General features: G+C 43.5%; 1 protein-coding gene across 1 annotated transcript in view; it reads left to right on the top strand.

Annotated features, from left to right (window-relative positions):
* Nucleotides 1–5,655: 5,655 nt before the first annotated feature.
* The window catches only part of FAR2 (fatty acyl-CoA reductase 2), a 137,109-nt gene continuing 131,129 nt past the window's right edge, over nt 5,656–11,635 (top strand). The window contains exon 1 of the mRNA XM_061358116.1: nt 5,656–6,040. The gene's annotated coding sequence lies outside the window, so the exon portion shown is untranslated. The remainder of the gene's footprint in view (nt 6,041–11,635) is intronic.

The following is an 11,635-nucleotide window of genomic DNA, read 5'->3' as shown; positions in this document are numbered from 1 at the left end:
AGAAATGTTATTACAACATATTTTTTCTATTTGCTTGAAGAAAGAGTGAAGGGTGTTTCACACTGGCCATGAAATTGGAGAGTTGTGTGGGCTTCTTTCTAGCCTAGAGGTTTGTGCCATGAACACAATGAGGAGGTAGAACTGTATAGGCTTGTGCCTATTTAATGAGCAGAAAGTTTTGATTTAATCGTTGCCCACCTGTATTTTCTCACATCTCTTGAGATATTCTTTGACTAGAGCTTCATCCTGGTTAAGAAAGCCTTTGCTAGCAGTGTGCACAGGAGAATGAAGAGTTGCTTTGTTTTGGGCCGCTGGATATGATATGAACACCAGATTTCCCCATCTACTAACTAGCAGACAGTGAATCTCTCTGCAAGACAGTTGTGAAACCCAGAAAGTGTGCAACATTTTAAGCTCTGCCCTAACGTAATTTGTGTATGCTTAGATAGCAACAATCTAATGCAAGACAGCATCATTTTACCTGTAAGCGTGACCTAAAGTGGGGAAATTAGAACATATCATTGCCCACATAAAGCAAACCATTTTTCTGTCTATGGCTCAAAAGCCAAAGTTGTTATTCTCAAGTCTGCAGTAAAGTAGACATGCTGGTCAGCACCACAGCTAAAGCCAGGAGATGGAGAAGTCTTTGAAACAGAGACCTGCCTTCATATCCTCAATGTAGCTGAACTTGGGAAGAAAAGTAGTTTACATTTCTCACCTTGGTGATGCTCTTGTTAAAGTTGAGGCCTCCTGTGTTCAGCTCTGGTCTCATATCGGGGAAGCGGGACAAACTCAGTTGTAACAAATAGGATTCACATAGACATTATTGAGTAGGAATGCCAATGTTAATACTTCCTTTTTTGATGTAAAGGGCATCAGATCTTCCTGATAAAATAAGAATGAAGACCCCAATTTCAACTGGTTTTGAGGTCCATGTCCATAACTCCTAATTCAGTCTGTGAAGTACTCATATCTGAAAGTATACACACTCTTTAGAATAATCCAACTAGATTTCCTCAAGCTTTCAATAAAAGTATTTTTCTCTGTTAAAATAAGGCAAGCTTACAAGCAGGTTGAAGAAGGTTAAGTGCAATTGAAAAGCAGGGATAACAGAAATCTGAACAGTCAGACAACTTGAACAATTGCTATTAGAAAATATAAACAGTAGTATTAAAATGAACCTTTAAACTTAGATTCCCTTACATTTCTCATAGTTGGTAGCCCTAAGGACTGGGATTTTTTTAATTTTTTCTCCAGTTTATAGGTCTTATAGGCTCTTGTACTGTTTCTTCAGACTAAGCTGCTTTGCTCACATTTAACGCATCAAACAAATAACCAAACCAACCAACCAAACCCCTATATCTATGCTTATTATTTCTGAAGTTGTTGAAAACAGGTTTGTGGCTAATAGCAATTCCCTGTTCAGGGTAACAGCTAACCTCAAAGTAAGCAGTAATATTTTTCAAGAGCTGGTCACAGATGTTCTATCCAGCCTTTTAAGACTTGAGATGAGTACCAAACTGATTTTTGGTGTTAAACCAAGTGTGAGCACCATACAGAGTTACTGCCAGTGATGTTTATTTTAACAGCACTGAAGTTCTTCATCTATTAAAAGACATCATCGTCACAGAGTGGCTTTTAAGCTAATCACCTGTTGTGTGATCTTTTTTGCTGGCACAACATACACTACAGATAAACTGCAACTAGACCAGTTACTTGACTATGAATTAATTTCTTAAGAAACTGTATAAAATTCATTTTCCTATGTAGATGAGCAAATGTAGCACTTCACTCTTGCATTTAGATGAAACTATACCCCTGCTAGGATAGGTTTCTTTCATTAATGGCCTGTGAATTACTTTAGGTTTGTTGTTAGGTATTTAAATAGTTATTCTGTGCAAGTGCTTCCTTGGTTTTGTACTCCTAAGGCTTTGTTGAAGTTCTCTTGAGCTCTCTAACTTCTTAATGATGTAAAGGTGTGTAAATTAAGTTCAAGGAAAAAAAGAGTTTCTTGGGGTTTGGCTTTTTGTTTTTCAAGGAGATAGTATGTGCTGTTAAACCTGCCAAAGAGGTGCACTTCATTTGAATCCATGGGCTATTCAAAACAAAACTTTTCATGCCTAAGCCTTACTCTTGAATTTGGCATTGGAAAGGGGGAAGTACCACAAGTCCTCACCAGCTGATGTTTGTGCTTTGGCCTGTGTTGAAATGAGACGCTAAGACTATGTCAACAGGTTACAGTAAGACATCATTGCGCCTGGTACAGATCTGCAATTGCAACAGAAAGATTATTGATTGAGCTTGAAGGAATTAAGCTGCTCAACCTTCCCTAATTTCTGTGAAGCAATTGTGAAGTTCCTTAGTTCATCATGCATACAAGAAGAGGGGTTTTGCACTGAGGCTAGTCTGTTCTGAAGATCCTCAGTTAAGTGTTTCAAACATTGAATTCTCCTCCTGATCTTCTGCCCTTTAGTAATCCATTAGATGTAGAGTTAGGGCACATTGTAAAAGGAAGTGAGGGAAATGCTGTTCCAATTCATCCAGTACTAGCCTCATGGACATTTACCAGGCATCCTCCCTTAAGTAGTTTTGCATCAAATCATTTAATAGTAGTTTGATGTAAAATTTAACTTCCTTACTTTTACATCTTCCTCATAGTGCTTTAGACAAAAGCTTAGGTGCATGCAATCTCTGGCAAGGTTGGTTTCAAACTCATGCCTCATCCCTGTGATATGCACTAAAGTCCCAGGCTTACAACAGCTCTTTCTCCAGCTCAGTAACTGCAATGAATGATGGAATTAAGAGGGTTACTCAAGAAAGAACAGTAAAGGCTAATCTCTCTCTTTAATTTTCCCTGAGGGCAGAGTACCCATGAGAGTTTACATATTTTATTCCTTTTAAGCATTTGTGATATACTACTATTACTAGCTAAAAGGCATTTTTTTCAGCCAAGCCTCTAGATTTCCCCCAGCTCTTGACATATTTTAGAGCTGGACTACTGCCTCCAGTTCGTAAATTCAGAGGGTAACCCTCTCAGGTTGGCACTGTTAAATTGATTGTTTCTTGTTTCTTCATCTCCTTAACCAAATTATTCCCTTGCCTATTTTCGAGAGATTTCTAGGAAGCTGTCATGTACTGTCTCTGACATGCTACCTGTTTAATGTCCTAACCTTCTCTTAGTTGGAGCTCTTCTTCAAGCTTGCCTCCTTTTTCAAAACTTCACAAAGGAATTTCAGTAGGTTTGTAGATGGGAAGGTACTTTGTCTCCTATGCAATGCCTCCTGAAAGAGTTCCTGCAAGAACTGATGCTTACCAAGCTTTCTAGAAAGATAATGCTAGCAATAGTTCTCTCTAATTCTGTGCTTTGCAGAAAACTTCCCTTCTGGTTATTTTTCAAACTGCAAGATCATGGTCTTTGAAGAAAGCCACCCCTGTCTGCCTTTTCTATTACTTCACATCTTTGTCTGCTTATTCCCTATTTTTTGTGCCAAGTACTCACCTTCAGCTGGCAGTTCAGGCATGACTTTTTCAGTTCAGACAGAGGCCTGGCCAGCCTGTCAAGGCAGATGTTTATGTTAAAGAATACATCTGAGATGTAGGCAACCAAACCCCTGTTTACTCAGGATTATCCCAGCAACCCTCAGTCACTGTCTGCAAATAGCTGAGACTTCCTTGGGTAAGAACCACTTCCTGTAGTTTCTTTCAGTGCAAGCTCCCTCCTGCTACATTTCTAATTAATTAATCTGAAACTGCTTTGTTAGAATCATAGAATTGTTTAGGTTGGAAAAGACCCTTAAGATCATCAAGTCCAAATGTAAAAGAAGTTGTAGGTTGTTTTTCCTTGTAAAGGAAAAGATTACATTGAAGCCAGGGCTTCAATTCTCCTGTTGAGTGCTTCAGTCCGTTGAGATAGCACTGAGTTATTTGTGAAGACACCAGTCTTTCTTCCACCTATGTAAGTGATAAAGTCAACGTACTCCACATCCCACCTCTTTGTGTCAAATTCCCTGAACCGCTCTATCTGACCCCACTCCAACTCGGCAAGTGTAGTGTGGTTGACAGATCATAGGACAAGGGGAATCGCTTTAAACTAAAAGAGGGGAGATTTACATTAGACATTAGGAAGAAATTCTTCACTACGAGGGTGGTGAGACACTGGCATAGGTTGCCCAGAGAAGCTGTGGCTGCCCCATACCTGGAAGTGTTCAAGGCCAGGTTGGACAGGGCTTGGAGCAACCTGGTCTAGTGAAGGGGTGTCCCTGCCTGTGGCAGGGGGTGGGAACTGGATGATCTTTAAGGTCTCTTCCAACCCAAACCATTCTATGATTATATGATTTTATGGTCTTGTTTTCTGGGCAATTTTGACTTTTATGGTCCACAGCCCTACATACACCATGATGTCACATTAAGGGTACAGAGATGTGTACTGTAAGGACACTAGCCAGAATGAGGTGAAAATGTGAAGGCTCTTGGGACCACCTAATCTAAAGCTGTAACTACTAGTGTCCAGATATCAAACAGACATGCACACAGGAAACTCTCATGTGGAAATAGCAGGCACCTGTAGCTTATAAGCTTATCGGGAAAGGAACTAGAGGCTGGAGAACTGCAACTGTGGGTGTAGCACCTAATCCCTTTGTGTATGGAGTTCTGCTGACAGCTCTGATATTGATTCAGTCATCAGTGGGCATCTTACCCAACCTCTCTGGGGCTGACATTTTTTCAGGGCTAATAAACTGAAGACAGTAATTAGATAAACACAACCTTGTAAAATTAATTAATGCTTGTGCATACTGTTAGTGTAATAACAGGTTATGAAAGCGTCACATCTTGCTGTTTCTCCTGTTGGGTTGAAAAGATCTAAGGGTGTATCTTCTATAGCCAAGTGAGAAAACTAGTATTTGTGGCAAAGGTAGATATTTGTGGCTGAGTAGGTGTGCTGCATGCCTCCCTTTTTTCCCAATGCTTGTAAGGCAAATTATGTAATTAGCTTAACGTGCCGGTTTTATAGCTCCGTTTCTGTGTACAGCATTCTCCCTGACCATTTTAAACACGGAGGTAAAATTCTGCTTTAAGCTGATGGGAAGGAGGTGTAATAACCTTGGAGGACACCCGGGGGACCACTTGCCCTGCCTTTTCGTCTTGGGTTTAGAAAGCTCTCGGTCCGTTCCCCCTCCCCCCCACCCCCCTTTCGCCTCCCGGGCGCGGGCAGGGGCTGCAGCCCAGCCTTGCTCCGCAGCCCCCGGCTGTCCACGGCAGGCAGCTGGAGGAGGCCGAGGGCAGGGGCTCGGGGAGAGGCGCTGAAAATCCCCCGCACGTCCCCAGGAGCCCGGAGGCGGCCGCGCCGGTGGAGGAGCCCCGGCACTCCGGTAACGAAGGGAGCCCGACGGGAGGGAGGGAGCCTTTTCTCGCTCTCTCTTCTGCCTTCCTCCGAGAGGTGCTGCGGCGGCGTGCGCGGGTACCCTGCGGCAAGGGTAACGGAGGCCGAATGCGCAGGGAGCGGGCAGCGAAACGTGGCTTTGCCTAGCTGGGCGATGCCGGCAACGGCGGGGACTGGGGGAGAAGGGGCGGTCTGAGGCGGGGTGAGGGCACGACACACGGGTCTGACTGCTGCCGGCGGCAGGGGAAGAGGGCCCCCCCGGTGTGCCTGGCGTGCTAGCGGCACCCGTTGCAGACACGCCGCTTGCCGTGTAGCCGGGTCCCGGCCGCACGGCAGCGGAGCGGAGCGAGGCAGGGCGGAGGAGAAGAGCCGGTCCGCATCCTCGGGCAGGCAGCCGCCTTCCTCCCCGGCTCCGCGCGGCCGCAGCCGCTCAGTGCAAGAGGCAGCAGAGGGGAAGGCAGAGCAGAGGCGCTGCTCCTCCCTCCCCCGGCCGGATATATAGTACCAGACCCACAGGAGGAGGAGGAGAGCGGCTTGTAATATTTTTTCTTCCTTTCTTTTTCATTTATTTTTCCCTCCTCTCTTTCTTTGCTGGGAGTTGCTTGTGTGCTAGGGAAGGTGGGGGCAGCGGTTTGGAGACAGGAATTACTCGGAAAAACGGTAACCGAAGGTAACAACCCGCTGGGGGACATAGGGGAAAGCGAAATAAGGGGGGAGAGAGGAGGAAGAGGAGGAGGCGCCGCTGTAGAGGATGATGCCCAGCAGGGGAGGAATAGGGGAGCAGGCGGCCGGGCTGGGCCGGCTACAGCCGCTGCGGCGGTGGCGGGAGGCTCCGCCGGGGCCGCGCCAAGCGGGGTCGTGCCGGGCAGGTACCGCTGACCGGGGGCAAGCCGGGGCAGCGGGGACGCGTCCGTGGAGCGGGACCGGGCCGGACCCTCCGGCGCTGGGCGGTGCCCCGGGAGCAGCGGCCCCAGCCCAACTGGCGCTTCTGTGCCTGCTTGGGAGAGTTGTAGCCGCGGTGCAACCCTGTGAATGAGGAGAGAATGTGGGGAGCGGCTCCTGCTCCCTTTCACCGCAGGGCTTGCTCCGGGTAAGGGCAATCTTCAGCGCGATGCTGTAAAACAGAACTAAAAATCTGATACGTTTTTAGGGGAGGCTTGCCTTTTTGTTTCTCCAGCTGTTAGGCCCATACATCTTTATTTTCGTTTAAAAAGTGTAGTATTAGCAGTAGAGTTAACAGTGATAAAAGGAGGGCTCCTTATTCTGAGCCTTGGTGCTGTTTTCTGTCACTTGATTGGGAATTTAGTGGATATCCCTGCTGCCCACGTGGGACCACAAAGATTTAACCTAAAATTTGTTACAGGATCCTGTGAGGATATCCTTGGTTTTCTAGAAACTAGAATCACGTGACCCTATCTTGTCTTTCACAGTCCTTTACAGTAATGCTGTTACTCAGACCAATTTGCTTTTACATGTTTGCCTAGGAACCTTTTAAGGGCATAGCTAGAGAGATAAATAACTAATGACAGACCATTACCTTGCAGTGGGGCAGCTAAACTAAATGGGAGGCCTTTTGCTCACAGATAATGCACGATAAATTAAATCAAAAGACTAGTTTTGCGTCTTCATTTAGACTGAGATTTTGCTATTGGTGAAGGTCATTATTAGGCTAGAAGATGTGCTCCAAAATCCATACCTACTCTGATCCTGGCTCAGATGAATTTGTGTTAAGTGTAATTTGAACTAATAGGTGATCCTAAAACGTGTAATACAATGCATGGCCTTTCAGAGGCTTTCAATGCCATGGCCAATACATTGTTTTGACACATTACTTTGGAGTGTACTTCATATGCTGGCATTCTGGGAGCGTTTATTCCCACTTGATAAGAACCTGGAGACAGTTCAGAGATCTACTGCTGGAGTTTGTTTTCTTTTGCACCTACTGTATCAAAAGCATCATCATTTCCTGCTTACCTGTAATGTTCTTGAATAGGAAAGTGAAAGTTCTGTTCATTACTGTGTAATGTACTCGCCTTGTCTTTGAAGTAAGTGCATAGTTTAGAAGATCACACTGGTGGTTGCTCTAGAGAAGTTGTAAAGTACCTGTTTATAGCATAGTGGTTGAATATAGCATAGTGGTTTAAGCTCCAGATCTGCTGTGTTCTCTCCCTCTGATAAACTATAGTTTTGTAGAAACAAATTTTTGAAACAGTTGAGTGTTTGTCTAAGTGAAGTCACCATAAACCTCAATACACGAGTGATGAGAATAGAAAATTGGGGGGGGGGGGTGGAAGAGATACACTCAAAGGTATCTGAATTAAACATGAAGCAATAGCAGATTTAGGTCAACCTTTTACTATAGAGGATGTTTGAGGATGCATCTGATACTGTAACAAAGGTGCAAATTCCTCAATTCTGCCAATTTGGGTTTCAATTCTAATCCCTATTAAGTGTTGTTGAAATTAGTGGTGGGAAAATGTAGTTGTATAACATCTTGAAGACCATGTAAGAAAAGCCTGATTATGTAAAACCCATAGCATGTCCGCAGAGCAAAAAATGAATCTGGAGACAGACTGCGAGAAAAGTAGTAGGACATAGCCTTTTAAGAGAGGCACAAAGTTCAAGGCTCTGTTACGGAGCCAGCTTTGATAAACTTCTTGTGCTTTCCCCAAAGTCGGTTCAGATCTGACAGACCTGGATATCAGGGGTTGGATGGAAGGGTGGGGGTGCTGACAGGGAGACATGGTGATGACAGGGTAGAAGGATTGTGGCATAGAATATGGGTAATATGACAAAAGCCACAGAGACTGCCATTTGGTCTGCATGGTACAGTAGAGCAACATGAATGAGTGGCCAGAAATCTCTCATATACAGATGACTTCAATTCCTGAGGCAGAGAGCAGATCCTTTTCCCAAGGGGGAAGTCAGCAGCATTAGACTTACGTTCCAGCTCGGAAGCTCCTAATTCTGATCCATTTGCCATTTTTTCCCCCCAGTGATGAGTAGTTCTGATCTATACAAGGAGCAGATCATGTGAGTGAGAGCATAGGGAAGGAGAAAAAGAATACATGTTTTGAAATGGGAAAGAGGGAGAGACCCCCTTTTGTGTGTGATAACCACAGATTTGAGGGGCTCATAGAAGCTGAAGGGCAGTGGATAGTAACTCAGTGGGGTTGGGAAAACTGATCAGATATTGTCTGGTTTTGCTGTGTTCGTAGGAAAATGTTGGGGAGAGTTGCTGTGCAGGATAATGTAGGCATTGCTCTGTAACTGCATGATTATCCCATTATTACTATCAGAAATAGAGCATTCTTATTTGTAAGGGTCATGCATCCACAAAGGAGGCTTAAGAAATGGAAGTTTGAATATTTAAATGCTGTCCAATGAGATTAACATTATCTAAGTTATTAGCAGTAAGTCATGGAAAGAGTGAGGCATCTCCAAACATACCTAGAAATAAGTATCTCTAGCACATTCACTTCCCTGGCTCAACAAACTCACACAAAGGTCGTCCTTGTCCAGGAGCTGTTCACCCGTACAAATGTGAAGCTGTCTTGGATCTAACTGAAACTTGCAGCTCTTGCAAGGCAGAGGGTGTGGTTGAGCAGTGATTTTAATTTGCCATAAATGTGTGTTCCTGCCAAAGGGTCAGCCTGCCCGCCTCACCTCTGGCTACACATTCCTGATCTCTCACTTGCATTGGTACTATCACGCATGGTACCAGCAAATCCACTCCTGTTGTTGCTGTTGGCCTGGTTTTCAGTTGGATGAGTTCCTGGGTCTGACTCAATGTATGACTAAAATGCACTGAGGAGTCAGCAGAGACGTGCACTTGGGGGAAGAGCAAACCGATCCTCATCACACTCAGTAAGAGTCCCATTTGGTCCAAATTAAAATGATGATGGACCTGCAGACTAATGAGCTCACTCAGTGCTAACACTTCTGCATGGCTTCCAGGTTTAGTTTGGCTTGTAGCTGGTGTGTTTGGACAGTGAAGAGAGTTCCATGTGTGTCTCCAGTCACCTGTGCAGACATATTCTTTAAGGGCCTGATGAACTGAAAAAAAAAAGAGGCAACTTGAAGGACAAACAGTTGTTTTAAATACCCGTGTTCTTGAAGAAGGTGAGACCTTACCCTGTCATGGTAGAATCTTACCTCTCTCTGCTCAGGATGTAGAGCTCTGAATTTAGGTTTGGGGTAAGTTCTGCCACTGACCTGATTTATACCCTCATCACCACTCCTGTTGCTTCTAAGCCTGCCTATCCTGTATTTAAATTGCTGCCTATGTCAGCTACAGTCTCTTTTTTTTTTGCTCTGTGTTTGCACATGGCCTGCGCTGATAAAGCGCAGGTTTGTGGCATGCGTTTTTTGTAGCTATGATGATACCAACAGCATAAATTTCTCAGCATAGGATGGTCATAGCCATAGGGAGCAGTCATGGGGGAGCATTTCCCTGGCTTGTTGTCTCTTGGGAGGTCTATTGGACTTGTGTGAATTGGTCCCTGCTCTGTAGTGTCACTGTGGAGTCACTATGCACGTCTAGTATCTCATACCTCTTTGTATGCAGTCACATCTGGCAAAAGTTCATTTTCATTTGTTATCACAGGGACGAGTGTGATGCTTTGTCTTTTATTGTATTTTTCCATTCACTTTTGAATGGTAAGCCTGTAACTTAGGCTTACTTTCTTAACGCCATCAGGGGTAGATATTTTGTGGGGTATTTGGTGGGTTTGTTTTTTGTTGGTTTTTTTTTTTTTTAGATTTTCATCTAAATAGTGCTTTCAGGTTTTCTTTAGAAAATGTAGTTGTCTTTGGGTGACATACAGTGTTAAAATTACAGCCAAACAGGCCTTCACAGAGTGAAATGATCAATAGTGAGATCTTGTGTGTAGGAATATAATTAATGTTCTACTGGTAATTACTGGAAACCGGAAATCCTTCTCCCTCAAATCTCTTGCTACATTCATTTTTGTTAAAACATGAGGCATACTGAAGGTTTGGCAAAAATGCCTGTATTTCAACTATAATTGTGTTCAGTTCTAAGCTTGTATTAGCTGTTGTTTAAAAGAGTTGCTTGTATGTGTGTTTCTCTTTGTGTGTACCTATGCTTATGCAGTTTTGAGTGAGTGGATACTGCACAGGGCTCTGTTCTTCTGCCCATGCTCACAAAGAAAATACCTTGTGTCACAAAAATATGCTATTGTGTTTAACTCCAATGTTTTCTCCTTCCTGGAAGTAATTGTAAATAAATTCCAGTAATTCCTGGAAGTAATCAGCTGTGCCTGGAAGAGATGTATACTCTAGGTTTTTCTCATTTCATATAAATTTTTACTCGTTATGCCAGTGTCCATCACCTCTGTCTGCTTTGAGAAGTGGTAAGCTTTCCTGTGGGGTTAACAGAACAAGCACAAAACTTAATGACTGTATTGCATGCAAGAATGGCAAGACTGGTCACAAATCTGGATGCTTACAATTTAGTTTCTAAAGCTGTCTTTCAGCCTTTCCTTACCCAATCCCAGATCCATAGTTTGTTGCACCCAAAGGTGAGAGTCATTTTTACCATGAGGTATTCTCTGGAAATGAGTTTCCGTAAGTTTCTGATTCCAGGTTCAAATAGCTCGTGTGCACCTTTATAGCAAACTCCGTTTTCACTGCTTTTTTGCAATGTTGTATAAAACTGGAGCCAGCTGGATTAACAACTTCCTTTTTCTTGTTTTACCTTCCTGAAAGCAAACATAAGTCTTATTGACTGAAGGAAAGAAAGTTTCCCTGATTTCATGTAAAGAATGTGCATTTCATATAAACAGTGTGCTTTAGATGGTTCAAGAGGGCCCTTTTCTTATTCAGGGGATGCTGAATGCACTGTAGTGTCACAGCCCTCTCTAGAATTCTCTTATTTCCTTCACAAACTACCTTCATATTGTGAGTGAAATTATGAAAATGTAAGTTGATTGCAATTTTGCAAACAATGCCATAGATTAACAATAAGGAAAAGATTCTTACAAAGATACACACACTATTTAAAGACCTGGAAATCAAGAGTGTTACGTTGACATTGAGTTAATCGGGCAGACCTGGTTTTGAGGAAAATCTGAAAAACAGATGCTACATAGAAGAGGTGCAGGCCTGTTTTGGGAATGTAATTCCTGCAATACAACTTAGTAAATCCTAAAAGGGAGATTCTTAATGTATTCACAAATTGTGGTATTAACAGAGTACAGCAGTCTTTTAAAAGGTTCTTTGCGATAGGTGCAC

The sequence above is a fragment of the Neopsephotus bourkii genome, unplaced genomic scaffold (assembly GCF_033783945.1).
Source record: "Neopsephotus bourkii isolate Nb327-2 ecotype Australia unplaced genomic scaffold, CSIRO-AGI_Nbou_v1 NB_107, whole genome shotgun sequence".
In the NCBI taxonomy this organism is placed as follows: Eukaryota; Metazoa; Chordata; class Aves; order Psittaciformes; family Psittacidae; genus Neopsephotus; species Neopsephotus bourkii.
Note: the sequence above shows the minus strand (reverse complement) of the source record. Positions and strands in the feature narration are given on the sequence as shown.